General features: G+C 36.0%; 1 protein-coding gene across 2 annotated transcripts in view; it reads left to right on the top strand.

Annotated features, from left to right (window-relative positions):
- The window catches only part of GALNTL6 (polypeptide N-acetylgalactosaminyltransferase like 6), a 424,063-nt gene that overhangs the window by 50,745 nt on the left and 346,109 nt on the right, over window positions 1–27,209 (top strand). Inside the window, exon 1 of one of the 2 annotated variants that reach the window (XM_030947104.1) lies at window positions 17,855–19,254. The exons of the other annotated variant lie outside the window; for it this stretch is intronic. The gene's annotated coding sequence lies outside the window, so the exon portion shown is untranslated. Of the gene's footprint in view, window positions 1–17,854; window positions 19,255–27,209 lie in introns of those variants that run through there. 2 annotated transcript variants of the gene reach the window in all.

Genomic DNA, 27,209 nt, shown 5'->3' with positions numbered 1-27,209 from the left:
TCAACTGTGACATATGTTGTGACATAAAGAATTAGTATTTTCTGCTGTTTCAAAGTATATTTGTATATAGCTTTTTGCTTTCAGCAGAGTGTCTCTTTTCATCATTATTTCATTAACGGAATGCCCTCTGATAAATTCTCTGTTCTGTGAGAATGATAGGTGTTCATATTTTTAAGAGTATATTTAAGTTTGGGGAATCCTGACTGATAAGTGGCGTTCATTTTTTCTCACTAATTTTCATGGAAGTATTGTCCATGATCCCAATAGCCAGAGGATCTAGCAAATACTTACGTTTGGTACTTGACGCAAGACTGTTAAAAACTTTGAATTTAGATTATTTGAGTTGAAAACTGAGGAGCAAGCAGAGATGGAGTTTCTACTCCTTGAACTATTAACAAAGAGAGTGGAAATTTGGGCTGTAAAGAATTTGGGCTGCCTCCTTGCTGTGCCTGTTGGCTTTCATGTGTTTCTTAATCTAGCGTAGGATTCTCCCATTTCTAATCAGTGCAGCATTTGTACTGTGAGCCTGATGCCCCTGGTTTATTGTGAGTGTGTTAGTACATAGCTGCTAATCCCGTGTGGTCTGGGTTTTCAGGTTGAGCCTAGAAAGTCTAAGGAGTTGTGATGGTGTTAGGTTCACTACTCAGGTGTCAATTTTACTGCACAGTGGACTCATCTTGGATATGTTGGACTTGCTATTAGCACACACCTAGTTAGTTGTGTGCTTACCTTTCTGTAAGTTGTGCTTTTATCTTCTTTACTCTGGACAAGTTTCTGAGGAGAATAAAAGCAAGACTGCATGTTACAGTTCTGACTTAAATACTTTCAGTGGTTGCATACATTTTTGCATTAGGAGCAAGATGCTCCTTTTTTGCAGAAATTAGCCAGTAGAATGATATTTGATTTAGTATTTGTAGAATATTGAAGGAGAGTTGAGGTGGCTTGTTGTAAACTTTTCCTTTTGTATTGGATCTGGCTGAGCTGGAAAGGTGTCAGTAACACCCCAGGGTTTGACTACTGCTGGGCAGGGCTGGCAGAGCATCAGCACTGTCTCTCAACATTCCCCTGTCTAGGAGCTGGGGGTGGGCAGGATCCTGGAAGACAAGACAACCAGTTATCTAAGCAAGCTCCTGTGTGGGACACAGAGTTTGTCAGCTGCACTGCTTATCTCTTTATTTTGCTGAGTTTGGGAACATGTTAACACAAACAATGGCTCTGTGCTTTGCCCTGATGCTGACAGCTTAGTTATGTGGGGGGAGCTATCCTCTGTGGACAGTGAGGGAGTAGACCTCCTCTTCCCTGCCCGAGATTGGTGTGAATGCTTTTATAATGCAGGCTCCCATGGTCATTATTCATCCTTATGTGTACTGTTTAATACTGTTAATAATGCTTATACTGTTGGCACACTCTGAGGTTTGTGACATCTAGTGTCATCCTGGTGTAAGAGAAAACAAATCTTAGGTGAGGAGGCACTGAAATCTGCTCTGAGGCATCCAGTTCCTGGTTAGCAGGGTGTTTGGAAGGATTTGGGCAGGTTCCCAGAATGGTTATCACCTCCTATTAGCTGTGACTTTACGCCTGAACAGATAAGCAAGCCTGGCATACTGAGACAGAACCTGATAGAAGGCTGCCTTGCCTACCCCAGTGAAAAGCAGCAGCTTCTCGTCCTACACTGGCCCTGGCCTGTGCCTATTAAGTCACAGTTCAGTTCTCTCAGAGGACTGTAGTACTCTGTAGAGCACTGAACTGTTGAGGGGGGAATTGCCTCAATAACTAGTTGGGGCAGGAGCCCAAACTACAGTTGAGGACGCTGTGGCTGAGATAGGGACTCAGACAACAACAGTAATTGCCCCAGTAGTGGAAGGGGGGAAAAATGATATGGCAAGCTACATGTCCATATCATCCATTAGAAAGGGAGGAAGAAGAAGCAGGAGGGAAACAAGGAGAAAAGGGATTGGATCCAAAAGCCAGTCCTTCAACAAAGAAATTGAAAGGAGTGAAACAAATCAAATAGGAAACCAGTTACCTGGTCCTTGATATCATCAAAACTTCAGGACTTGGGAAAAGATTCCAGCTGTTCAACAGGTGAGTGGTTTTCTGCCTGGCTGCTTGAATGCTGGCATAACAGAGCTGACAGCAGTTAGGTCATGAACCCCAACAGCTGGGATCAGCTGCTAGAGATCAGGGAATTGAAAGAGGAATCAAAAGAGGAAGCAATTTGCAGTTTCTGGAGATGGCTCCTCACCAGTGTAGGGCAAGATACCTGTTTAAGGAAGATCTTGTGAGCTCCCTAGGGAAGTGGACCACTGCAGATGATGATATTCAGTACTTGAGACAATCAGCAGTGCTGGAAGTCATCTATAGCAATCTAAAAAAGTGGTAAGGTCTCTAAAGATCCAGAGGATGTCTCTTGCTCAATGGCCACATGGAGGAAAGTGATTCCAAATGCCTCTGCATCATATTCCAGCAGCTCAGTAGCATTGTATTACCCACAAATGGATTAATCAACTAAAGACATGGGCCCTTCCTCTCCTGTTTCTTTAACACAGAAGAAAGTGGGTACTTTCACGTCTCTATGAGCCTGTGCCTCAGCTCTCAGGGGCAGCCCAAAAGATCAGAGAGTCAGCACTCACACATTTCACAGCAAAATTCTGGACTGTTTCAGTCTTAAACTCATGTCAAAATGTGGTTCAATGGTTTGCTTTATGGCTTCAAGGATTAATTGGCAGTGTAGGATAGTGAATATTTCTGCTGAGTAAAGAATTTTCCCATAGCAGGAAAATGTTTCTCATGCTGCCTCTAGATTTGCATGTAACTTTATTTCTAGGTAGATTGCTTAGCAAAAACAGCATAAGAAAGCAGTCTTTGAATGACTTAGGCATAGGGCTTGTTTTGTTTTTCTTTTTTTTTAATTATTATTTTTGTGAAGCATTAATACACAAAGAATTAATGGGCCCCGGTATTTGGGTTTCCCAGAATGGGGCATATATTTGAAAGGAGATGGTCACTAGAGTGATATGGCTAAATGTCATAACAGTGAAAGACGAGAGTGTAACAAACCCTAAGCTGCTTGTGGGATGGGATGTAAAAAAAGCTGTAGGGGAGATGTACACTAGTTCTTTGGTCCTATACAGATGTCAGAGAAAAAAAAGTAATGGGTGTGCAATAGATTGATTGCCCTCTAGTAAGTTCAGTGGGGACTGATCATGGAGCTGAGAAAATCTGGATGGGAATTTCTGATAATTAATTCTGATGAATAATTGGTATTTTATAAAGTTAGGTTCTATAGTTAGTTTTGTTTAAATTATGCATCTGATATGGTTTCCTCTAGTCATCTGATAACTGTAATCAGCATCACTGTCCTACACAAAAACATGTATCCTTAAAATTGGGTTCTAGTCAGAGCTGGCAGTCACTGGAAGGTTTTTAAAATCATACATACAGTCTTTTTATTTTAAATGTCATCTCTGAGGGGCATTGAGCAGGGGAATAGTTTGTGCTTGACTTGCTGTATCTGTGGTTGCGCTGTGTATCCGCAGGTGGTATTCCCTGGAGTAGAACAGTTGTATCATTCTGTTTCTGAAAAGGGTTGAAATTGTTGCCTTTTGATACCAGAAGTAATTATTTAGTATAATTTTCAAACATTCCTTTCTAATTCGCAAATAGAAAATCTGAGGGAACATAGAATTAAAATGTCAGGGTCTCTTCCGACTTGTATTATGACTTGGTGAACTGAGCTCCTAAACCTGATGAAGTCATACTGTTACATCTCTAGAAGAATGGGTCAAAAATGAGAATTTTTGATATTTTCAGTATAACTTAAGGTAGTTTCTTTCATCTTGCTGGAAGCAGCTAGAGATGGTATTAAAGGCTTCCCCTCTAGCTTTCAAAGTGCTTGGGGGGATTTAGAAGAACATGGTCCTGACCCAGTTCTCTTAAGGTGGTGATTTGTAGCTTCAAAGGAGATGTGCCTCACTGCTTTTCTTTTTGAAGCACAGTTGAGCTGAGGTCGACTCTCTTTTGAAGCCCCACAATTGCCAAAAAGAACCCAAGGTTCTGTCTGGCTGATCTAATCTCTTCTGACCAGGCACTCCTGCTCATCTTTGTCAATGTACATCTGAGTTCCCTTTGTGTAGTGTCTCTGTTTTGTTTGTTAATTAAATGGGTGTTAATGTCGTAAATTGTTATGCAAAAAAATTCTTTTCTTCTTCTTCCTTGCCCAGTATCTGAAGAATTACATCCATCAAGATCATACTAATATCCTGACCAATCAAGTGCTGGACAGTCATTCTGTTTAAACATAAATATATAAATACATATGTCAAGAATGTTTCCTTTTTTATATAGGGGATTTATTTCCTCAATGTTACATTTTGATTTAAAGTTAGATGTCTTTTTTCCTAGGTTAGTAATTTCTTTAGGCCCTAGGCTAAAACTGGGAGATAGGCCTTTTTTTAAGGTTTGAAAAGACTGGTGTTATATTGTGCATTAAAAAAAAAGTAATGAAGTTTTATGAAACACTGTGTATAAGCCTTAACCTTAAAAGCATATTATATAACTTATTTCAAAATTGGAGACTTAAAACCCCCAAAATTCCTGTCAAAATTACTTGCGGGTTGTGTGGCGGGTGTTGGGCAATTTTAGATAAAATATGGCTATATCTTTGAGTAATCTTTAAGAGATACTGGTTGTAAAGAGAGGCAGGCAGTGTAATAAAAGTAACTTTACCACACAGTCAGGTGTTCTTTCTGCAGAGATTAATGTGAAGTATTTGATTAGGAGAGATTTCGTTTCTGTGGTGGATCACTTGTTTGCACATTGCTGAACCAGTCTCACCCTTGAGCTTGTTGTGTTCAGGCGGAGCCCTCCAAGTCAGCAAGGTGGCTCACAACAGCTTGCAGAGGTGGGATGTTACATGTAAATCCAGCTAACCTAAATTCTACCCGGATCGGATCCTCACTTCATCTTTTTCTCTTTATTGACTGCCTGTAACTCTCCAGAACCAGAGGTCTTGGGAACATAAATAGAATTTAGACTCTCTGAATCTGAGCTTTTGTCCTCAAGATAAAATGAGATTCATTGCATGCAGCAATTGGTGTTTGTGTCCTCTAACTGATGTTCCGCATGCAAGTAAATTTCACCCTTAAAAAAATGCATTAGTGCCTTCAGCTCTTAAAAGAAAGGTTTTTATCCTGAAGTTTTGGATTTTCTTTAAATAGCTCAATGCTAAACTTGTAGTAAGTAGGGAAAATTCTGTTTTCATCCACTCTCGTGTGATTTTTTTTTTTTTTGGTAAATAAATGAGAGAATACAGAAGCTGTGCCCCAAACAGCACATTTAATAGGGAAACTTGGGATCTCTAATCTATCTACACATCATTTTTATTATCCCTTTGTGTATTGTTTTTGTGGAGAATTTTTGATAACCTTCATAAGAAGTCATATTTATTTTGCATAGTCACGCCTGTGAATTCTTGCTTGAAAATAGCAGATGAGTTTTTCTGTTTTATATTTTAACTTAGAGTGATTTTTTTTTGAAAGGAGTATACAGTCTTTGGCTTTTGCACCAGGAGTAAACTATTTAGGGGGAAAAAACCACACCTTCCAAAATATTTTGTTAAAAACAGTTCTATGCTCTTTCACTGGGCAAATGAAAAAAAGACTGAAGGCAGGATACCACGTAATTTGCAAACTTCTTTTAAATTCAGTGTTTAATTGCAATATGATCCACTTTTGTTGTTATTTTACCCATGAGAACTTCTATAGTTATAAAAATCATAATCACAGAATAGATACAATTCCCTTTGTCTCTTTTAACTGTCAATTAAAATTTCACTGAAATGGGCAAGAGTTTTTGCTCATTTTTTGCTCACTTGTGTTATTTATCATTAAAATGGTTTAGTATTTAACTTTGGTGTAGATGCTTCCCAGTATTTCCTTTCTCTTCCCCCGAGACAGTGTGCTAGCTGTGTTTTTTGTTACCTGTCAGAGGATGCTCTGGAAAAGCCAGAAAGGTTCCAGCTTTGCTTTGGTCTCATTTCACATTGTTGATGCAGATAATTCAGTTGCGAAAATTATCATCTTTCTTAGATCTTTTAGTCTGAAAACAATTTATTGGGTTCAGAGTTTTGCACCAATCAACTTTAGAGCATGTACCAGGCCAGGAAGGAGACCTGATTAAGCCAAGTGAGTTGGAAGTAGGTCATTATGTTATCATATGATAGTGGACATCTATAGAAATACCAAGAGGATGGTGCCAGACTTTTTTTGGTGCTGCCCAGTGACAGGATGAGGACCAGTGGTTATAAACTAAACCACAAGACATTTCATCTCAGCATGAGAAAGAACTTCTTTACATTGGGGGTGGCAGAGCACTGCCACAGGCTGCCTAAGGAGGTTGTGGAGTCTCCCTGCCCGGAGACATCCAAACCCTCCTGGATGTGTTCCTTTGTTACCTCCCATAGGTAATCCTGCCTTGGCAGGGGGATTGGACAGGATGATCTCCACAGGTTCTTCCCAACCCTGTCAATTTTGTGATTCTGTGGTAATTTCTCTTTTTTTCCCTCTCCATACTCCTATAAAACAAAAATCCGTGTGGTATTTTTTTAAACTGTAAGGTCTCTGTGCATTTCCCTTTGTTTCAGTAGTTTATCTGTGTCCTTTTCTACAGACTTAGTCAGTGAAAATGCCCCTATGGAATAAACTTTGAAAGAGAAATAATGATGTCTTACATCACCTGACAAATAAAAAATGGAATACTGGAGAAATGGAGTATTCACCTGCCCCTCCTCTTGCATCCTTACAGGAAAGCCAGAGAGAAATCAGCTAGTATTTACTGTCTCTTTATTTTGTAGCGGATAAGAGTAGATTTTTTTTTGACTGAATAAAGGTAAAATGAAAAAATACCTTTTTTCCCCTCATACACTTGCAGTAAATCCTGTCTTAATCTCCATTAAACTGCTGACATTAAAAAAAAGTCTTTTACTGACCATGTATTAAATGTGACAAAGTATGCCAGAATCTGTTCCAGAGACTCTAATGAATGAAAGGCTTTCATACAGTTATTTTTAAAGCTATGGTGCTCTATGGTGCATAAAAGTAGTAAAAACATTAGGAAATACTTTTATTTCCTGCTTCATCTTACAGAATGTTTCTTTCTAATGTGGGGAAATAACTTATAAAAATGAGTTACTGTATTTTTTACAAGCAATAATCTGTAATTCTAGGTGCATGTGTAGTGATGCTACAAGGAGATTATGTGTATGTTGATAGAAGAGTAGCAGGAAAACAAGCATGCCTTGCCTTCCAAAGGTGCTTGGGGACCTTTTCCTGGAAATCCCCAGTGAAGATCTTTAACAAAAAAAAAAAACAACAAAAAAACCCAAAAAACCCAAACAATAAAACCAGTGTCTGTGTAATCTTTGTTGTAAGGTCAGCAAAGGTCAAGAGAAAAGAAATTGGAGCGTGGTTAGTAATCAAAGATAAATGCAATGAATTGGTGGCATGGAAGCAAAGCCAGAGAATATGAATAAAGATGGAATATTTTGAAACATATGCCTAAAATGCTGTATTAATTAGAAATTGCCTAGTCTCGCTTTGGACCTAACTTATTCAAATTCTGTTCTTATACTTCAGTACTAATGATATAGCAAGGTGTAATATTTAAGCTTTGTCAATACAGTTGGATGATTGACTATCAATGGAAAGGGAATGATGAGAAGTTCACTTTATTAATCTCCCATTATCTTTTCAACTATTACAATGCCTCATAGTGTTCCTAACAATAAAGGATTATTAATGCATCCTCAGTGAATAGAGTTGAAAAATTGATCATATGCTTTTGTTTTACTGTTGAATACTTGTTTCCAAATAAATCTGCTGCAGAAGGACAATCACTGTGAATCAGCAGCTGCTGTTATTACAAAATATGGAATGTTGGTGACTCTGAAGATAGAATTGTCTAGTCTTTGTGAGATATGCATAAGTGTTTTTCTGAACAATTATAATCTAGACATTTGGTGTTTTCATTTGGATCTTCCAGTCACTCTCTTGTATTCATACTAGACCTATCATAATGCAGAGGAAATCTACACAAGTAAATAAGAACAAATCTTTTTCTTCAGTGGCTTGCGTATAGGATCTGGTCTTTCTCATCAAAGTCACTGGCTATGCTTAGAGGTAAAAAATGTAAAAAAAAAAGAAAAAAACCCCAAAAAACTAGGAAGAAATATGGAATTTAAATTCATGTCTTTTGTTCTTGTTGCTTTAGTGAGTTTGTTCCACAAAAAGATGCATGGTCTGTGCTCTCAGCTGGTGACAGCTTTCATAAAGAAGCTCTGGCTAAGAGTCATATAATTGGAGCTTTTACAAGAGGATTGGCTTTCCTCTCGGTGTGGCAACCCCACAATAACTAGTAGCAGATAGAGAGCACCCTGGGAAGGTTAATGATCAATGGAGAGCAGCTGAACAAGGCAGCCCAAAGCCAGCAGGCTTGTTAAAACCTTTCAAAGGCAAAATCTGTCCTGCATGGAAAACAGCTGGTAAATGGAGTGTCATGTTTGTATGAAGATCTCCTGTTATATGCCTTTTCAAAGAAAGGGAAATGCTTTGGAGGCAGAATGGTCATGGAGAATTTTTAAGCACTGTTTGTGGACTAAAACTCATGAAAAGCTGAAGAAAATGAAATCAATATTTTAAAAAGTGATTAAGGAATATTTTACTAATAATAGAGCTATAAAGATAATATGTGAAATAGGATATGATGTTTCTTAAATGTGTAATAAAGTATAGCTATTTTAAAATAATTGATTCATTTATTACAGCAATACTTAGTATTAGTAAGTTACATAGTTTTGTAGCTCTATAATCCTTACCCCACCACAACTCTGAGCACCATAATATACACAGAGACAGGTGAGATATAGACTATATAATGTACAATAGTGTGCTTATTACACATTTGAGAACTGTTGTCTCCCCAGGGAGACCAGAAAAGCCCATTATAAGCTGTCACACAGAGCTTTTAGGGATAAGAGGCTATGATTTACACCAGTGAGAAGGGTGCAAAATACTATTCCTGTGTCTTCCAAGTACTTCTATGACAGATGCCAACAATATTGATGATAACTGTGGCATTTCAAAAGGAAAAAGAGAATGATAAATGTGTGGCACAACTCAATATATGAAATGATTATAATGGAATTATTTGGTGTTTTCAGTATTAGCCTCAGTTTTATCTTGTTTAACCACCAGGGAGTGGTCAGTTAAGTCATGCTATTTCTTCTCCTTTAAAGAACATGTATGTTTGCAAACAGTTCAGGAAGGGATCATGAGACTTTTCTGTTATTTATTCTCTGGAGAATTTGGATTGCTAAATTTTCATAGCTTGTTCAATGAGAAGTAAGTTATTTCATGAAACCTATACACTTATGTACTTATGTATACACACATTAATTCCCCGTTATTTCTTGCACCTCTAACTACAGTGCTATCTCTGTTCACTGCACTGAGATTTTTTCAGATCCAAGCCTGTAATTCTGGTTAGCTTCCATGTTATAATGGTAGGTATAGTTTTTGTTAGTGGTTAATGTTGTTTCTTCCTTCCCAAATGTCAAAGTCCTGCTGAAAAAAAAAATGGAGCTGTAGTTTTTGTTTTTCTTGCTTACTCTTTTCTTTCTTTTCCTTTTCCATTTCCCTATCTCTTCAGTTCTGTTACTTGTAGAATCAAAGCTAGGGCTAATCTTCAACTGAAATTGGTTTGTCTTTCCTAAGAAAATAAGACTTTCTTTTCTTTTCACTGCTCCAACCTGCCTGGGTAGATAGGTCAATGTTTATTTCATAGTCTTTTTATTCTGAAACACAAAAGAAGAGGTTTTCTGAGAAAATTATTTTTCCACAAAAGTGATGAATTAAAATAAAAAAAGAGAATACCTGACAACATGCAGTAGACAATATATGTGCTTTGCAACTTCTATCTTCTTTTACATATGACTCTTGTGTGGTTTTGTTATAAAATTGCAAATGTGATACAAATAAATGCTGTATATATACTGGAAAAATCCAATAGTATTGGTGTAGTGATTGCAAACATTATTTTAAAGGGAAGAAGTAGGTATTTTTTTTACCTTTATGCTCCCAAATTTTTTTTTCCTTTGGAATAACCAAAATTTCAATTAAACCATTTTGACTAGCTGAAATATAGTCTTTTCCTCTGCCTCTTCTTTTGTTATATCTCAAACCTTCTACCTAACTAGGTCAGAAATTTCTGTCCTATTCCATGTGAATTCTCCATGCAGTAAACTTTCTTTGTAGTGAGTGAGAATTTGAACAAAGAACAGCTGTCAGATCAGCCTTCCTCTGTGGAAAGATTTTGTATCATTGAAGCAAAATAGCTGAGACGTGGCTCACAGTTAAGAGATTTTTGTTGTGGGGTTGTTTGTTTTTTTTGGTCTTAGGCAGCTCCATCACACTGTTTTATATAAATGAACATGCCATGTTTAGTAGTAATAAAACAGATGGATGTAGAACTTTCATCAAAATGGACTGTATCAGAGTAGAAGTTGTGTAGAACACCTTAGGCTAAGTACCTTCTTGTTCTTTTGTAACTGCATATGCAAATATGTATTCCTCAATATGTTGCTCTTCCAGCAGCTGGGTTTTTTTTTGGTCTTTATGTACTAATCATTGACTAAGAAAACATCAAAATACTGATATAAAAAAGCTTGTGTAGAAAAATACTGTGTACAATAAACATCTATACTGACAAGATTTATGTATAATCACTGCAGGCAATTTTGTTAATATTTTTTTAAGGAATAGCTTTTGAACAATTTACTTACCTACAACAATGAATCAATAAATGTGTTACATCTGTGAACAGATTTTGAAGTGTTCACTTGAACGTAAAAAAAAACCCCATAGGTATTAGAAGTCATTTTGTTCTGAAACTGACACATCTTGAAATTTTTACAAAAAATGTTCTTAATGTAGTCAGAAATGTTCACTATAGTCACAAAAAAATTTCATGTCAATTTGAAAATTCGGTCATTTTCCCATGTAATATCTGTAAATGGTTCAGGTTGTATTTATAATTATATCAAGTTTTTGGAAACAAGTTTGTTTGTGTGACTTTGGCTGAGTTCTTTTAAACATGATGTGCTTTGCATTTGATGAATGGTTATTGCTCTCTCTGCTCTCCCCATGGTGATTCTATGCTTCCATGCAGTTCATTAATAGAGTAAGAGAAGTAGTACCTGATGTAGAAATACATAAAAATAACTTAATTTCCTCTGTTTTTGTTTTTCTGATTTTTTTTTAAACCTTACATATATATGCATCCTAGGCTCATAACGTCTTTCTCTCCTCAGGAGATTCCTTAATTTATTGTTGTAGAACTAATTTATTGGAAAAAGAAATTCAAGCTTCAAATGTAATGTTATTCCTAGTGAAATGCTGTGCATTTGACAATCTTTGAGTGTCAGAATTATAAGACTTTTTCATTTCCCTTGACCTTGTAATATTCTGATTTCCAAATCACAGATGAGTGTCTTTTTACCACTAGCATTAGTTCTTTATTGCAAAGCAGTTTACACAAGGTGATGCAGAGTCATTATAGCAACTCGAAGTCCCAAAATCTATTTTCTCATCTGGCAGACAAGACAGAGACAGGAGCGAATCTCCTATGTGATGCTGAGCTATGTTAACCAATTCTAGCTTGGAGTTCAAGTGTAAATGTGTGTATTCATAAAAGTCTCATGTATACTTTAGAAAGTGATTTAGGAACAAGTAAAGTCCGAAATAGAGTGCCATTTGCCCACTCCAAAACATTAAAGTGAAGAATCTTGTAAGCCTTGTATAAATCACAATATGTGCAGATTTCAACCTGGATTTAAGCTACACTGATTTTTTTTTTTTTTAATTTTTGTAAAATCGCCAAATTAAAGGAATTATACAACTTTTTCAAAAGAAATGAGCTGGTCACTAATCCCTCCATTACCTCTTGTGGATTCCAAATATGTCACATTTTGTTTTAAAAGTTTTTTCCCTATCTCATCTAGCAATTCTCCACAAGAAAAAAATATCCATTGTTGAATTAATAAACAGGTAGATTTATTTTCCTTTAATCACACTGTAAAGAGTCTTTCATCTAAAGCATTTTGCAGGGTAGAATGCCAGGGAACTGATTACAAAGATACTCATGAAAGAAAAATACCAGTCTCATAATTCTGTATTGATTACCTAAGCATTAGTGACTACTTTACACTGTGTAGCAGCACAAGTGTGAATACTCTTAAAAAACTTTGTTGGCTTCAACTTGACAGTTTTATTCTCACATTAGTAAGTTGTCTCAAGAGAGCTGCCTTTTTCATGTCTAGAAATTCAGTTATTGTTAACAGAACAAATGTTAGATTGCAGGCATAGTCTTACCAAAAGCTGAGAAAAAATAATCTCTACATGTCTAAAACTGCAGCCTGTGTGCCTGGCTACTGAATAACTGAAAATGCTTTCTGGTAAGTATTTCAGTATTGTCTGTGAGGGCAAATGTGAGGCTTATTCCTCACACCTAACCACACCCCAGAATCCTGTGGTATGCAGTTTCCAAATGACAAATAAGGGTATTTTTCATTATTAGTGACAGTTTGTGGCTGCAGATGAGCTTTCCTCATCTAGTTTCTGTTGATTTTTGTTCCTGACCTTTGCTGCTGTGTCTGCTCAATGGGGTCTCTGAGCTCTGGTTCATTCTAATAGCCCAGATACCTCTTTTCACGATGAAGGCTCAGTTATTTTAAAAGTGGTGCCATTTGGGTTGTAGCAGCTTTCTTACCACTGATGCCATAAAAAGGACTCCAGAAATGATGAAAATACTGCTCCTTTTTTCCCTGCTCCCCTCCGTTGGTGGGTATCTGGTCTCTCCCAGCTTACAGCAAAGTACCACCCACATGGTTCCTCTTGGAGGAGGTAGAGCTTTCACTACTCAGCTCCCTATTATCTCCCATTGTATTTCAATGTCAAGATAAGTCAGTTATTTTGTAGGGCAGGGAAAGGTTCAAATGAAAACATGATTTATTTTTATTGGTGGTGGCCAACAGCACAGCTCAGTAGGATTATAGTACAGTTCCTTTTATAATAAATGAAACCAATTCTCCAGCCATTCTTAGTGTTTCTAGAGGTTTTGATCTAGATACGGCCAGTACAAATGCGGAAACCTTGTGAACAATTAGAAACCAATATGTGAAACCTCTGTACAACTATGTAGCTAGGTTTGAGCCTCATCATTCTTATTAATTTTTAAATACTTTTGTTTCTTCTTTTTGTGTGTGGTAGAGAGGGTGGAGTTGTCAGATTTTATTTTGTGATGTTCTTTTTTTAAGCTGGGGAGAGAGGTTTCTCCATGGGAAACTTAAGAGTAAGAGTATTTCATTTTCCTCATCTTGTTTATGAAGGCATTACAAGGAAAGTAAGGCTAAGCATAAAATATTTCCTGTGAAAGTGACAGTAAATTAGAAAGATATTTTATTTCTTTTGAACCAATAGGAGACATAAACAAAAAAAATGTTGCTTTGAATCAGCTTGTGGTACTTGTCTTCTGAAATAAAACTTTTGCAATGAAGTCTTTTTATTTGTTCTGACGTGGCAGAATTCTTGAGTTTGAAACTAAAATAAGTAGCATATATGCCAGTGGATTTAATACTGAAATATTGAAAAAATATTACTGAGATCAGAAAATGTATGGTATATTTAGCAATGGCTAGATTCTTTAATAAGTTTACTAGCATAGACTTTTTCTTTTCTTTGAATAAGCGTTTTAAAAACATGTTAATTCATTTAAATTTGCTGATAATATCAATTCAGAATGCTTGAGTCTTTCATTTGCATGGAAGAATGCATGAGAATATTGGTTTTGGAATGCACTTTTTAAAAGACATGCTCAGTTTCTAAATGTGCTTGCCTCAGTGGAGTATCAGCAGTGATTAAAGCCTGCATGTGCATATGTGCGTGTGTGTTCCTTTGCATCTAGGGAGCAGTTATCCAATTTGTGAGCAGAACTAATTTCAAAATGTGTGGCTGGAGCAGCAAGATTTTTCTCTCCCACACTTGTAGACTAGAAACTGGTTTGAGTTCTCTGTCAACTGTTTTTCCCGTTGAAGGCTTTGGGTTTTTTTTTTGGGTTTTTTTTTTTCGGTTGTGAGTTGCTGCCAGTGCCAGAACCCCAAGTGCCTGTGTTGTTGTGAATGTTTGTATGATGTCTTCAGTGTCACTCAATAATATCTCTGATTCAGCAGGCTGTCCCAATTTCTCCATATTTTCAAATACAAATTTCTGAGCAATTTTGTCCTTAAATAAAAATTTAGGGTTTACTTACACTGTTTTCTAAATTGGTCAGTGTGCGAGGTGATAAAAGGAATTAGGAAGCCAGGTTCCTAATGACAGCTTAAGAGTCTACCTGGAACAGAGGGCTAGACCAAGTAAGATTAGTCCTTAGATTTTTGAAGAGAGGGGTGCTCAGAACTTTTATTTTGTGATTTTTTAAATTTTTTTTTTACTACTTCTGTGGATGTTGATATTTGAAAATCTTACCTGTTTCTTACAGATGTCTTTTCTTCAAAGATAAGAACACTGATTTAATATCATTGGCATAGACAAAAGTAATTTATATTTGTCTGTATTTTGTATTACTGTTATTTATAATATAGGGAAAGCTTTTTGAGAACTGAAGTGTCATAGTACCTTTAAAATAGCTAATGAAGGGAAAATAGATAAAGCAAATTGTTATCACTGTCCTTTCAAAAATAAAACTAGATTGTGATATCTAAATGAAGATTAAGGCTTGGTCATGTTGTCTTATGGTATGTTCTTTTTTACAGACCTTTGTAAATTCTATAACTTTGTCATATATCATAAGCTAAATAATTTATCTACTGTACATTTGTGCCCTAGTATTGTAAAATGATGAACACACTGCCAAAATAGCTAAGGATATTTTTCCTCTGTGTTCTTTTAGCTGACAAAGTAGGTATAATTTAGAATGAATCCTTTTCCTGGATGTATTTGAAGGTCTTTACAGAAGACTAGTAATTGTACATTTTTTTCCCCATTTTGTTGTTTAGTTTTGTTTTGTCTTCAAGTAAAAAAGCTGTAAGTGCTTTGTTGCTGTTGTGTTTTGGTGGCAGAGGTGCAGCAGAGCAGATGTCTCCACATCAGTATCCGGTTCTGCTGTAAAGGCTGCAATTTGCTTATTTCTTTTACTAATGGAAGTAAGGCTGTAGGTCAAAATTTTATTCTTCAAAGTCAACTTTTTAAATTACATCCTTATTATGGTTAAAAACTACCACTATTACTGTTTCAAAATGTTGTCAAATAACATTGATTACTTGGGAACTTTGATTAATTCCTTGTCAAAGCCATGTTTGGTTTGGAGACACTTTTTTGGATATCATAATTTCTTTATGGTGGCCCAATATTTCTTTTCCCTGTAGTTTTAGCAAACCTAAATGGCAGCAGATCGGCATTCTGATCCTAACTAAAATGTGCTGTGCAAGATGATACTGATGATTCCGACTTGACTTCTTATTTACTAAGTGTGGTGATAAATGTGTTGGGTCATTTTTCCCTCTAAAACTGATGAATTGCTAACATGAAGAGATAAATTATCTTATGTATTGATGGGGTTTTTTGCATGGGGTTTTTTTTGTGTCCATGTGTGTGGATGGTGGTGGTGAGTTTTGGGTTATTTTTTGTAAAGCATTAACTTTTCTCTTTCCAGTTTAATTTTGAAGTTTCTCTGCATTCACTTCTGCTTACTCCACTGGTTGATCTGAATCATCTTTTACCCTCTAAACATTACATGCCTTACTTTCCTATGGAAAGTAGGAGGAATCTTTTATGAGAAGTAGTTCTTTTTTTCATTGAAAGAATAGCAACTTGTAACAAGACTTAAAAGTAAAATGTGAAGTTTAGTTTCTTACATGGGAATGCTGCATCTGAGGGTCCCTCGAGTAACCTTCTGTAATTGGAAAGCTTTTTTTTGGTTGTTTTTTTTTTTTGGAATATCTGAAAAAAATAGAAGTCTCTGCAAAATATGAGGCCTTTTAATGAATTTTTAGTACTATCTAATATGTAGTAGCCCTTTAAGAGCCTTCTCGGAATCTTTCATTCAAGTTATACTTTCTAAGAACAGGCACCCTCCTTGCCTTTAGCTCAGTAGCAAAAAGGAAATAGTGTTTTATGTTCTTTACTGAGAATTCCTTTAAGTGTTATGTTCATTGATTAATGTCTGTTCAGTGGTCCTTCTTCTGAGATTTCCAAAAACACTTTGAATCTACAAAATAGAATGGATTTCACTGTTTGTGTGATGTCTGAAAGTATTTTGTTGTTGACTGGTTGGTTTTTTTTTTTGTTACTTTAAGGGTGCTGTCCTATAGTTTGCATTATGAGAAACAATAAATAGCTCATTAGCTTTTTTTATAAGATTCATGTTTTCTGTAGCTCACTAAGCAGAAGAATCTTGAAGCTGCTCTCGGCAGCTTTTCATGTCTTTGATCACCTTTGTTCTCTTCCTTTATACAAGGTTTTAGCTTAGTTTTAGTTTAACCACATGTTTCTGAGAAGGGGATGAACAATTTACAGTACTCAAGGTGCTCAACCACTGTAGTTATATAGTTAGTGGCATAATAAATTATTCTCTTTTCCTTTATAACAATTCCAGAAGATTTTTATCCTTCTGGCTTCTGCTGAAAAGTGATTACAATTTCTGTCTTTTGCCTAAGAGATAATAACAAATTTACAACTTATCAGAAAACTACCGTGTGTTATCAGCGCTCAGTTTTGTTTCTTGTTTTGCCAACCCCTCTTTTCCATTTAGCTTTAATTTTCTTTATTATGAATAATTTCAAATCATTATTAAACTTTGATGTGACATTACACATTACTTCTTCATATCCTTTGTTGAACTTCCTGAAGAATGCAGAGCTCAAGAGAGATAATGTAAAACTTATGTCTGTTGCTTGTTGTGGAAAGGACCATAGGTGCTTCTCTGTGCTTTCCTGTCACTAATGCATAATATTCCATAAAAATGTTTTTGATTTTATTTCATGATAAGTTAGTTTCTTTATGAAATTTTGAAAAACTAAAATCATTTTTGGACTTCTTCAATAAGGCCAATGTATTCTTTCTGTAATGTTCTACTTTGAAGAATCTAAGTATATTTGTCAAAGACAACTTTCTTCAAGCCAATACTTACATTGAATCATTATGTAAAACACCACCTGACATTCTTTTCTGGTGGATGAAATTTACCTTTACCAGACCTTTATTAATTTTTTTAGAAGATAACTAGTAAATTGTTTCATAGTGCTGTGTAATACACACATGGTGTAGTTACTGATAAAGGTGGTACTGCACTTCTTTCTGGAGGTTTCTGCCTGCTGGCCACAAATACTTGTTTGCATTTGCCTAACAAGGCCAAGAACCAACATTCTGACTTGACAGTTCCAGATAAATGCTGTGGTGAGGGCTCTTACTCCATCAGTGTCTCCACTGAATTATACCAATGCCAATATGATTGTTCCCATCTTCCGTAGTTCAGTGAAGACAAATAAGTTCTCAGAGCTAACCTGAAAAAGTCTATGTCATAGAGGTTCTGTGTGTGACTATTTGAGTGCCTTTGGTGGCCCTGATGTGGTGTTGCTAAAATAACTTTGAATTCAGTTGGGTCTATATATTTGTTAGATTATTAGGTGTTAAAGGACACTGGTTATAACCAGTCATTACAACAAAACCCTCCGCAAAATGTAAAAGACTGTGAATGATGAAAAAATGCTCTTTAAAACATGAAAACATTTAACAGAATATAAATAAGGAATTGTCAGGCTCATAGTTAGATTTATCAGCAGGAATAAACTCCTTTAACCTAATAAAACATTAATATCTCCTTCTCATTAACATTAAAGTAATGCTGTGAATAATTGAAAACTGTAGATTGTCATCCTCCTGTAACAGGAAAATATTTTCTATTTCTGTATTAGTAAATAGGATTACAGTAGTTTTTCTAGATTTTTGTCATTTCTCTCCATCTGAGGTGCTCAGCTTAGCTTTCTCCTGTCTCAGTGCTGCTTTTTTTTTTTTGTTTTTATAGAAGCTCTGAACCAGTGTGACTAAGGACATAGCCTGAAGCTTACAATTTCTGTAGCTCATTACTATTCTTTAGCACCAAACATGCATATAACATAAAGCAGGTGTATCTCCTCTTTTGACTGCATCTCTGCTTTATCTGGCATCCTACAGCTAAAGACAGTTTCACACAAAAGACTAGTTAGTGGATATATCTGAAAATGTATCATTTAAATTCTTATTCTGAATACCATAAATATGTAAATCAGAACAAATAATTTTCCTATATGATGTGTTTGTTGAGAGTCTTCTACATACAGATGGTCTGATATTCTAATCACTTAGGGTGACATTTAGTCAAAACTATAGACAGACTGTGCCATATTTGGATGGCAGATTAAGGCAGGCTTCCTGGCTTGTTCAGGTAGCTGTAGCAAGAGGGAGAGTGCCTTGTATGTCAAAGCAGAGAAATTGTCTGTGTTTGCCAGAATTTGTGAGAATTGTCTTTCATCTTGTAATTCATAACAGTATTGCTCATCCTGAAATATCTGGAACCATTGAATATAGCGTTGTTAAAACTCAGCCTGTGACAATGTCACATAGACGCTGAATTTCTGATTTTCTTTATAAGCGGAGTCGCATATAATTAAAACTGCAAGCTCTTTTTTGGGGTATTGTTCTAGTTCAGGATTTTTCAGTGCTAAGAGTGTTTGCTGCCTTCGAAGCTTTTGGTTTTTGGCTTAATTAAAAAATGTTATATGAAACTATGTCAAATATATATCACTACTAGCTGGAAATCCTTTAACTTAATTAACTTCTGTGCATTTCACTTGTGCTCACACAGAGCTTTTCACTTTTTGTTGCTCATTGTATGAGACAGCATTTATAAGGTCAAATGATACCTAGGGATATACAGAGGGATAGTAAAATTGGAACCTGGGAAAAAGCACTTTCCAGCACTCACTGTTGTATGGATGTTGCTTCTGGATCCTGGGTACTATGTGATGAGTCAGAAGATCCTGCTTAGGGTGATCCTGGGAATCTCCAGGTTCACATCACTGTGATATGTACAGAAATTCAGGCACTGCTACAGAAATGTTGAGGTCAAAGAGGATCACATTGTCTTTGGGAAGATTAGCAGATTAAGGTAAATTTGGGAAATCAAAGCAAGTTCCTTTACGTTTCTGAGAGATGTAGCAGTTTTAACATTTTGTGTGGGAATACTTTTCTGATGTTAGCAGACTTCCTTAAAATTGCAGGACTGGGGGGAATTTTCCAAAATGTTACTTGTGGCCTGAGGGAAATCAAAACCACTTTTTTTTTTTAATTATGATTTTTAAATTATTTTACATTTCAGGACCTGGAGTGGGTGGTTTTTTATTTGTTTTTGATGATTGGGTGTGGGGGTTGAGGATGTGTGTTTTGTGGGCTTTGTTTCTTTGGGTAGTGGGGCTTTTTTTATGGCTGTCTTGGATAATGTAGGAAGTGTGGTTTGTAGAAAGTATGAACTGGCTAATGTAATGCCATATGAGAAATGAACTTCTGCATTAGAGATATCTTGATGTTACTGGCATTTTAAATGTGTGCTTTAAGTGTTTATGTAAAAAGAGTAGGGCTTTTGCTTTGTGGGGTGATTTTCCCTCTTTACAAGAAACTACAATATTCATAACCTATGGTGCTCAAAGCAGCTTGGAGGAAGAATAGAAGGGAGATAGGTACTCTTGCTGCTAATCATTAACAGGAAATAAAATAATGTGACAGTGGAAAAACATATGGAGGAAGCAGGACAAGTGGATTAGCATGGGATACAGTGTGCTGGCAGTTTTTGCCAGCACAAATGGCACAAGATGGAAGTCTGTCTGCATGAATTGAACTGCAAAAGAGATTAAAAAAATATAACTGTGTATAAATGCCACCTTTCCCACGTGAGGTAGATTGTCTGTGTGTAATGGAGGCCAGAGAAACAAGAATTATGTAAAAAATGTTCTTTATCTGGCTGGAAACAGAGTGATTGGTAGAGTAATTACCTTGCAAAGGGCAGTGAAATGAACACTGAGGAAACAGATGTTATAGCAGTAATCTGTTGGGAGTCCAGAAGCTTGTGAAAGTGTGAGCAATAATCCATTGGAAATGATTGAGAAAAAACTGTAATTGTATTGCAGCACTCACTAAGGAACTGCACACAGATTTCTCAGCTATTTTCTCAAGTGTTGCCAAAATTTAGCAGTACAGTATCTTCTGTACAAGGTGTATTTCAAATTGATAGTGAGTTGCTAGTTCATCTAAATGACCCCAACAGAGAATGCTGCGTTGGATATCAACAGGTGAGCAAGTTTTAGGATTTGACATAGCAGTGTGTGATACTTTAGATTACACCTGTAAATAAGGAAAAAGACCCAACAAGCAGATCATGTGTGAAGGGGCATTTTAATTTTGAGATTTTCAGAAATATTTTCCCTGATGAACTCTTGAGGTTTATGTCCTCTGCAACCAGGACAACTTAACTTCAGATGCAGAAATTTAGAAAAAACTCTAAAATTTTGCTCTGAAATGATTTCATTATTGTGTCAGGGCTGGAGACAGGACTGGAGCAAATGCTATACCAGTAAGATTAATATCAATTTTTAACATTTCTGCTTGCCCATTCATATATTAGGACTATTCACTCCTAATATAACTGCACTTGGCGCATATGGGCTTCTGTGTCTGTCTAACCAGAAAATAATAAAGTTCTCATATCCATTCACATTGATGAATTGATAGTTTTCTGCTGCAATATTTGTCCAGTCCTCTGTGAATAACTTCATTGGACTAATGGTACATTTCTGATCCTTTTTGCTGGAGCCATACTTGCTTTGCTGTGTTTTCATGTTCAGTTTTTGATCCTTGCAAAGATGAGAACATATTGCCATTGCTTGCACTGTCTTCCAAATTTGAGCACTGCTTATATGCTTAGACTTGTTTCCCTTGCTGCTGTTTGTGTTGCTTGACATACATGAGCTGGATTTTGTGTCTTTTTGGTTTGAATATAGAGTTTTAATCCTATTTGTTGTTCTTTCTTGGGAATATTTCTTCCAGTACTTTGCATTATATATCCATAGCATTGCCCTGTAGCACAGTGAGGTTGCTGTCAACTTCTTCGTACATATTAAACAAGAACTAGTGGCTGTAAACTGTTGCAGAGGAATGTGTGATTTTCCAGATCCAGTTTCAGGCTTTGCCTATTCGAATGTATGATATTAGTCCAGAACAGGTTTTTTTAGAGATCCTATAAACTTTTGCCCATAGCTGTCTCTTATCTTATTTGGTCTAGGGTTTCTTATAAGATTAGAAAATGTCAGCACACTTGTCTGGCACATTCCGATGGTTTTTGACATGTAATGGCAGGATGTGTCTCTCTAGTTGTTGTGGTCCAGAGCAGTCTGGTCATGTTTCATGTACTTAGTAGTCTGTGAGATTTTAGGCAGATGGCAGTATTTCTGAAATTTGACACTTGCTCAACGTGTTACTTTTAAGTTAACTGATACCTTTTTGCCCATTAATAAAAAAAGAAAGAAAAATAAGTGCATAAGAATCAGTTCTACATTCATTGAGAAGAAGCATTATCTTTTTACTGGTGCCTAATAATAATTTGAAGTGATATGTGAATTGGCTTTTTCCCCCAAGAAATTTCTGTTCTTTCAGAGACACTTTTAATATTCTCATTGAACACTATTTCCGCTTTCTATTTCCAGAAATGGCATAGAGTCATAAAGCTTGACTTAGTAGTGCCTGTAATCTAATCTGTGTATCATGATTTCTGCATAGGACAGGAACCAGTTCCAACAACTAGTTTAAATGTCCCAAGCCTTGTGATAGTACTCTGCTTGCCTTATATTCTAAGTGATCACAGGGTCAGAAGTATAAATTGTTTTAGTTTGCAGAGAGGTTGTTGCTTAGACACATGCCAATTTTTGCATGGTAATGAGGCAATTTGTTGTTGTATGTTAATCTGTTATTTTTCTATTTTAAAAGTATAATGAATGCTGCATAGGTTGAAATACATTTGCATAAACTGTTATGAGTCAAATTCATGGATCTTCCTCCTTCTGAGTTTGTAATGAGACGTGAAAATTCTAATGAGACTTTCTAAATGAAATAGGTTCTTAATATGATGCTATGAATGTAGCTGAGAAATGTGTTACGAGAAATGGAACAAAACCAGAACAAGATATAGTTTTTCTCTACTAAGAGAGTTTTAAACAACCAACCTTCCTTTTCAGGACAGCTTCTTACACTGTTTCTTCTCTTACTCAATCCAAACTCCATTGAAGTCACCTTTGGAAAAAGATAAGCAATGGAGAAATAAATTGAAAATTTTATAAATTCCCTTTTTATTTTCTTTATAAATAAAAAAAATATTAGCTTGTGATGTGAGACAGGGAAGACATCTACAATATTTTAGTCAATAGACAGAAAGATTTGCTAAGTTAGTGTAAAGAAAGGGCCAAGGCATGCCTTAGAGTGCTGGCAGCCAGGATGTGATGTTGGTTATGTCAGCTACCCGTGCATCAACAAGATTCAGGGCTTAGGATAGCTGGTCACCACTGCCAGATTTATTTGGAAATGGCTGTATTGGTTTGAGGGTTTGGAGAGCTTGGTTCCTGGTGTATCAGTTAGTTTTGGGGGCAGAGATTGATATCTCACCAAGTTTACTTACCCATGTAGATATGGGTTAAATGAGGGACTGCAAATCAAATAATCAGTTCACCTTTGTTCATCTTTATTAGCTAATGGTCAATTTATGTACTTCTTATTCTAGTTTAGTGTACACAGTGTGAATACTGGATTCTTTGAACTGAATTTAAAACTTGGACCTATCTCTGAATTTAGCTTGTAATTTCTGAAAAGTTTTGCTCACAGCATTATGTGCTTAAGCAACCAATTGTAACAGAGACTAAGAAAGTCTAGATATACATTATTTTTTAAAGTGATGAGCAAAGCACAAAAGATAATTTGTTATGAAAGACTGTTGCAATTATAAGATATAAATCAAATTCTTTAATGTCATAAATATTGATAGAAAAGTAATTTATTATAATATCAAGACATGCTGAAAGATAATGCAAAAGGAATGAGTATCAGAAAATCTGAGTTACTGGACAATTTTTCAGAAACTCTTGTTAAAAAAGAACTGCTGAATCCATGCTGTCATCTCCTCTCAATGATGCCTGGTGTGCCAGCGCAGCTAAAAGAGTACATTTATTTTCCTACACCTCATTTGAATCCCTTATTAATGCTGACATCTGTTCAAATCTTAATTACCACATTACCACAAATAGTCCCTTGTCAAATCTAACCTAATTTAAAAATAGCTCAAAAACACAAATGCAAAATGTGTCTCTATGTAACACAATGATGTTTTATTAATAAAGTAAATGGATACATCATCTGCTTAGTATCAAACCAATCAAGATTACAAAGATTTTTATCCAGTTTATGGCAATTTTTTGTAATGAAAATTCATGTTGTTAACCTTTGTATATATGAAAACTGATTCAAATGCATTATATTTGGAAAGATGTCCATTACCTTCCTAGAAAAACTTCTTTGTATGATATGCAGTTGTTTAGTAGTTCATGTGTCTCTAGCCGATACCTTTTATAGAACTGCAAACATTATTATTGAAAAAAAGCCCCACCACTGCTGAAGTATTTTTGTGGCATTGATATGATACATAAATATCGAGCACAGTATCATGTATTTGAAATGAGTAACTGAGAAGCAGAACCAGAATGTTAGAATATTTCCCCTTGTCAAAAAAACCCAAATATCAATGGCGTTTCTTGATGTGCATGTTTTCAGATGCATTGAAAGACCCTTAAAGGTGTATGTAGCCAGATGTGCTCTTTATTTTTTTTTCAATTATATTTGAGCCTTTGCACCGTATTGTGCCCTTTACCTATAGGGTGAAGTGGCAAAATCTTAAGACAGTCAAAATGATGGCAGTAGTCAAAATTTGCCCTGTAGGGTTACATAGGGTTACTTAGGTTTACTGTGGTGCTTTTAGGTGCGTCTAAAGCCTTGATCATCTGTAAAAGAAGTGTAAAGAATCTCAAAGATGTCTTAGGCTAAGAATAAGGAGTGCCTTGTGGAATACTCGTCTGATTGTAACTAAACAAAACCCAAAAAATGTGAAATCGACAGTGGAAAAGTCTCTTTTATATCTGGACTGTCTGCCTGGCTTTTAGAGCTTGGTTACCGAGGCTAGTATCCAATCTGGTGTTTTTCAGTATCATTTCACCCCAGCTGTTGACAAAATAAGAGCTGTATCTGAAGCTTATAAATTGCCCTTGCTACATGGGTCATTGCTTTTGTGGAAAGTTGTGAGGCAAAATCTGCCATATTGGATCGAGACTTTGATAATCCATAAGGTTTATTTTGTGTTCACCTTATCTGTGCAAAGGGGCTTTATTAATACTTCTGTCAAACCTAAGAATACCAAAATCCCATCACTTTGTAGACTATAACTATAAAAAGTTAGTCATTCTTGCGTCAAGTTAAATGAAGCTGCTTCAGAGTAGGACAGTGCTTCCCCAGTTAAGACCCAGCTGTCTCATAGACACCAAATTCTGTGGTGGTCTAGGTGAGATTCAGGGGACTTGTAACGTGGGGATCTAACAATTTGTGAGATGAGGGTGTCGCATCTGTTCTTTGAGTTGTTTTGAATCTGTAAAAAGCAATTATAATTTAGATATTTTTCTCTTATTGTTTTTAGCGAATTATATGATTGTGGTCATCAAGAGATGAGCAATGTTGTTAATCAACGTTAGTGACGATCAATGACAATTATTCACTTAGTGTCTGTGCTGTAAGAGCTCAGGACAACACATTGTAAAAACTTGTGTGTTTTTAAACACATAAGCGCTTTAATGACTTTTGTGATTATTCAGTCTTTCCTTCTAAATAAGTTCAATATTTCTGCCTTGCTATTGGGTAAGTTTCTAAATACATACATCTTTTTGTGAAAGTAGTGTACTGGAAGCAAGAGAGTGCTAAGGTACCATAAGCAGGTAAATATTTAATTGTGCAGTTTGAAGCAAGCTGTTCCAGCATTAACGGTGGTGCCCTCTGATTGCATAAACTTTATTCCCCCAAAATGCTAGTTTTAATTGTTGTGCTTTAATTTAAAGGTAAAGCACAAATAGAGTGTTATGCTGCCTTCCAAGTTTATGCATGCATTCATATTTAGTTTGCAGACTGAGAACACTCATACATTCCTATAAAGATGGAAGTGAAGAATACCTTCAGGTAACCTTGTGAAGAAAAGGAAAACCTAAGCTCAGGTCTGACATTTCAACTTCTCTACAACATGTTTAACTTCATCTTCCAGCTAACTGTTAGAGGACTTAGATGATGTTTTCTTGGAAGGTTTTTAAAACTGAGATCATGTCTTTCAATAGATCTGATGAATATTGTTATTGAGATAATCTATTGTGTATTGAGTATGAGTTTTATCTGCTGGCTTGTGAAACATCAATAACACTGATTTTCTTCAGTAATGCCTTTTTTGAATAAAAACTTGCAAGAATCTTCAAGTTTTGAATGGGACAAGTCACTGAGCTGAAAAATCAAATAATGCCTTCCACCTAAAACTTATGATTTCTTGATTGATTAGAACTATGAAATTATGACTCAAGCAGGCAGCTGAATTTTTGCTCTGTCAGTAAAAAGGACACATTCTCCCAATTTTCTCAAACTCTTAAGTGTACTGGAAATCAATGATTCTAAATAGCTAAAAGGAGCGCAGATCTGCTGAAAGTAAGCTCAAGTATCTCAATCAAGTGTTTTTGTAATGCTAAAATAATAGCAAACAAGCATTTTCTTTTATTTTTTCATATATTTTTGTTCTAGGGAAATTAATTTATTTCTATGACCTATAACTTATTTCTATGAACCTATTTCTATGATCCAGTGCATGCTAGATTGCTTCTGCTAAAACCAGCACAAAGCTCTGCTCTCTCGCTCTCCAGAGAAAGGGACTGAAGGGTGGTGTATGCAGAGAAACAAGGGATCCTTACCCTTGTGCTGGTTTTAGCTGAAGCCTGATCCATGCTCAGTTAAATGCTATTTTTTGGCTCAACATTCCTGTGTTCTAGACTATATGTGTAAAAATGATACCCAAGGTATTGAATATGTTCTGGTCCTGGGTATTTCTGTTACATTTAGTGGTGAATTTTGTTTTCTTTATTCTAGTGCAGTTTACCACTGCTGTACATCATTGTCTGAGCAGAGTTCTCTTCCAATGCTGAGTGGCTTACCCACAACTAATGAGTAACATCTGTGAGGCTCAAGCAAAAGCAGCTGATGCTTACAGTCCATTTTGGATTACCAAACCTTTACTATGTATAATCTCATTATAGCAAAAAGAAATCCACTCTCCTCTCTTGTCCACAGCTGGCTGCTGGGGGCAAATAATCTGTTTTCACATTTAAGTGCAGCATATTTTTGATAGCCAGTGGAAACAGAATGTTCAGTGATGCGTAGTTTAAGAATTTAAACTTTCCAATGGATATTTAGGTAATTGCTTGCTTTTCCTTCTCAGAAGCAAGTGAATGAGGCAAGAATCAGGCAATCTACAAAATTATTTTCTAATTGTTGAGCCATCTACCTCAAAATGTACCTCAAACTCTCAATCCCTTCTAATTTCTGTCACCTTGCATCTGCTTTCTTAGTCCTGTCAAGAGCATTTAAGAACAATGCCTTTTATTAGTGACAGCTTGCTGTCTTTATCACGAGTGCTCAGATCAATGCCATGTACGCTACCTCCAGAGGAGATCGATGTATTTTATGCTGAAAACTGTGTTATCAACACTTTTGTTTTAGAAATGGTGATGTAAGCCTGAAGCACTGAGGACCTGGCTGAAGGCTTAGACACTTGAAGCAAGCAGCCAGTCTGCTGCTGTAATTGTGGTGTGTTGTTTCTGATTGTTATGCCTGTTGGCTGGGTTGCTTTAAATGTGTTCCTTTTTCCATCTTTTCATATGTCAGTCTCTCAGAAATTTGGAGAGGTTTTCAAAACAAAGTGAGATTCAGTAAATGTGTAGATGACATTCAGTGACT

The sequence above is a fragment of the Camarhynchus parvulus genome, chromosome 4, assembly GCF_901933205.1.
Source record: "Camarhynchus parvulus chromosome 4, STF_HiC, whole genome shotgun sequence".
Lineage (NCBI taxonomy): Eukaryota > Metazoa > Chordata > Aves > Passeriformes > Thraupidae > Camarhynchus > Camarhynchus parvulus.
This window is presented reverse-complemented; position numbering and strand designations above follow the sequence as displayed.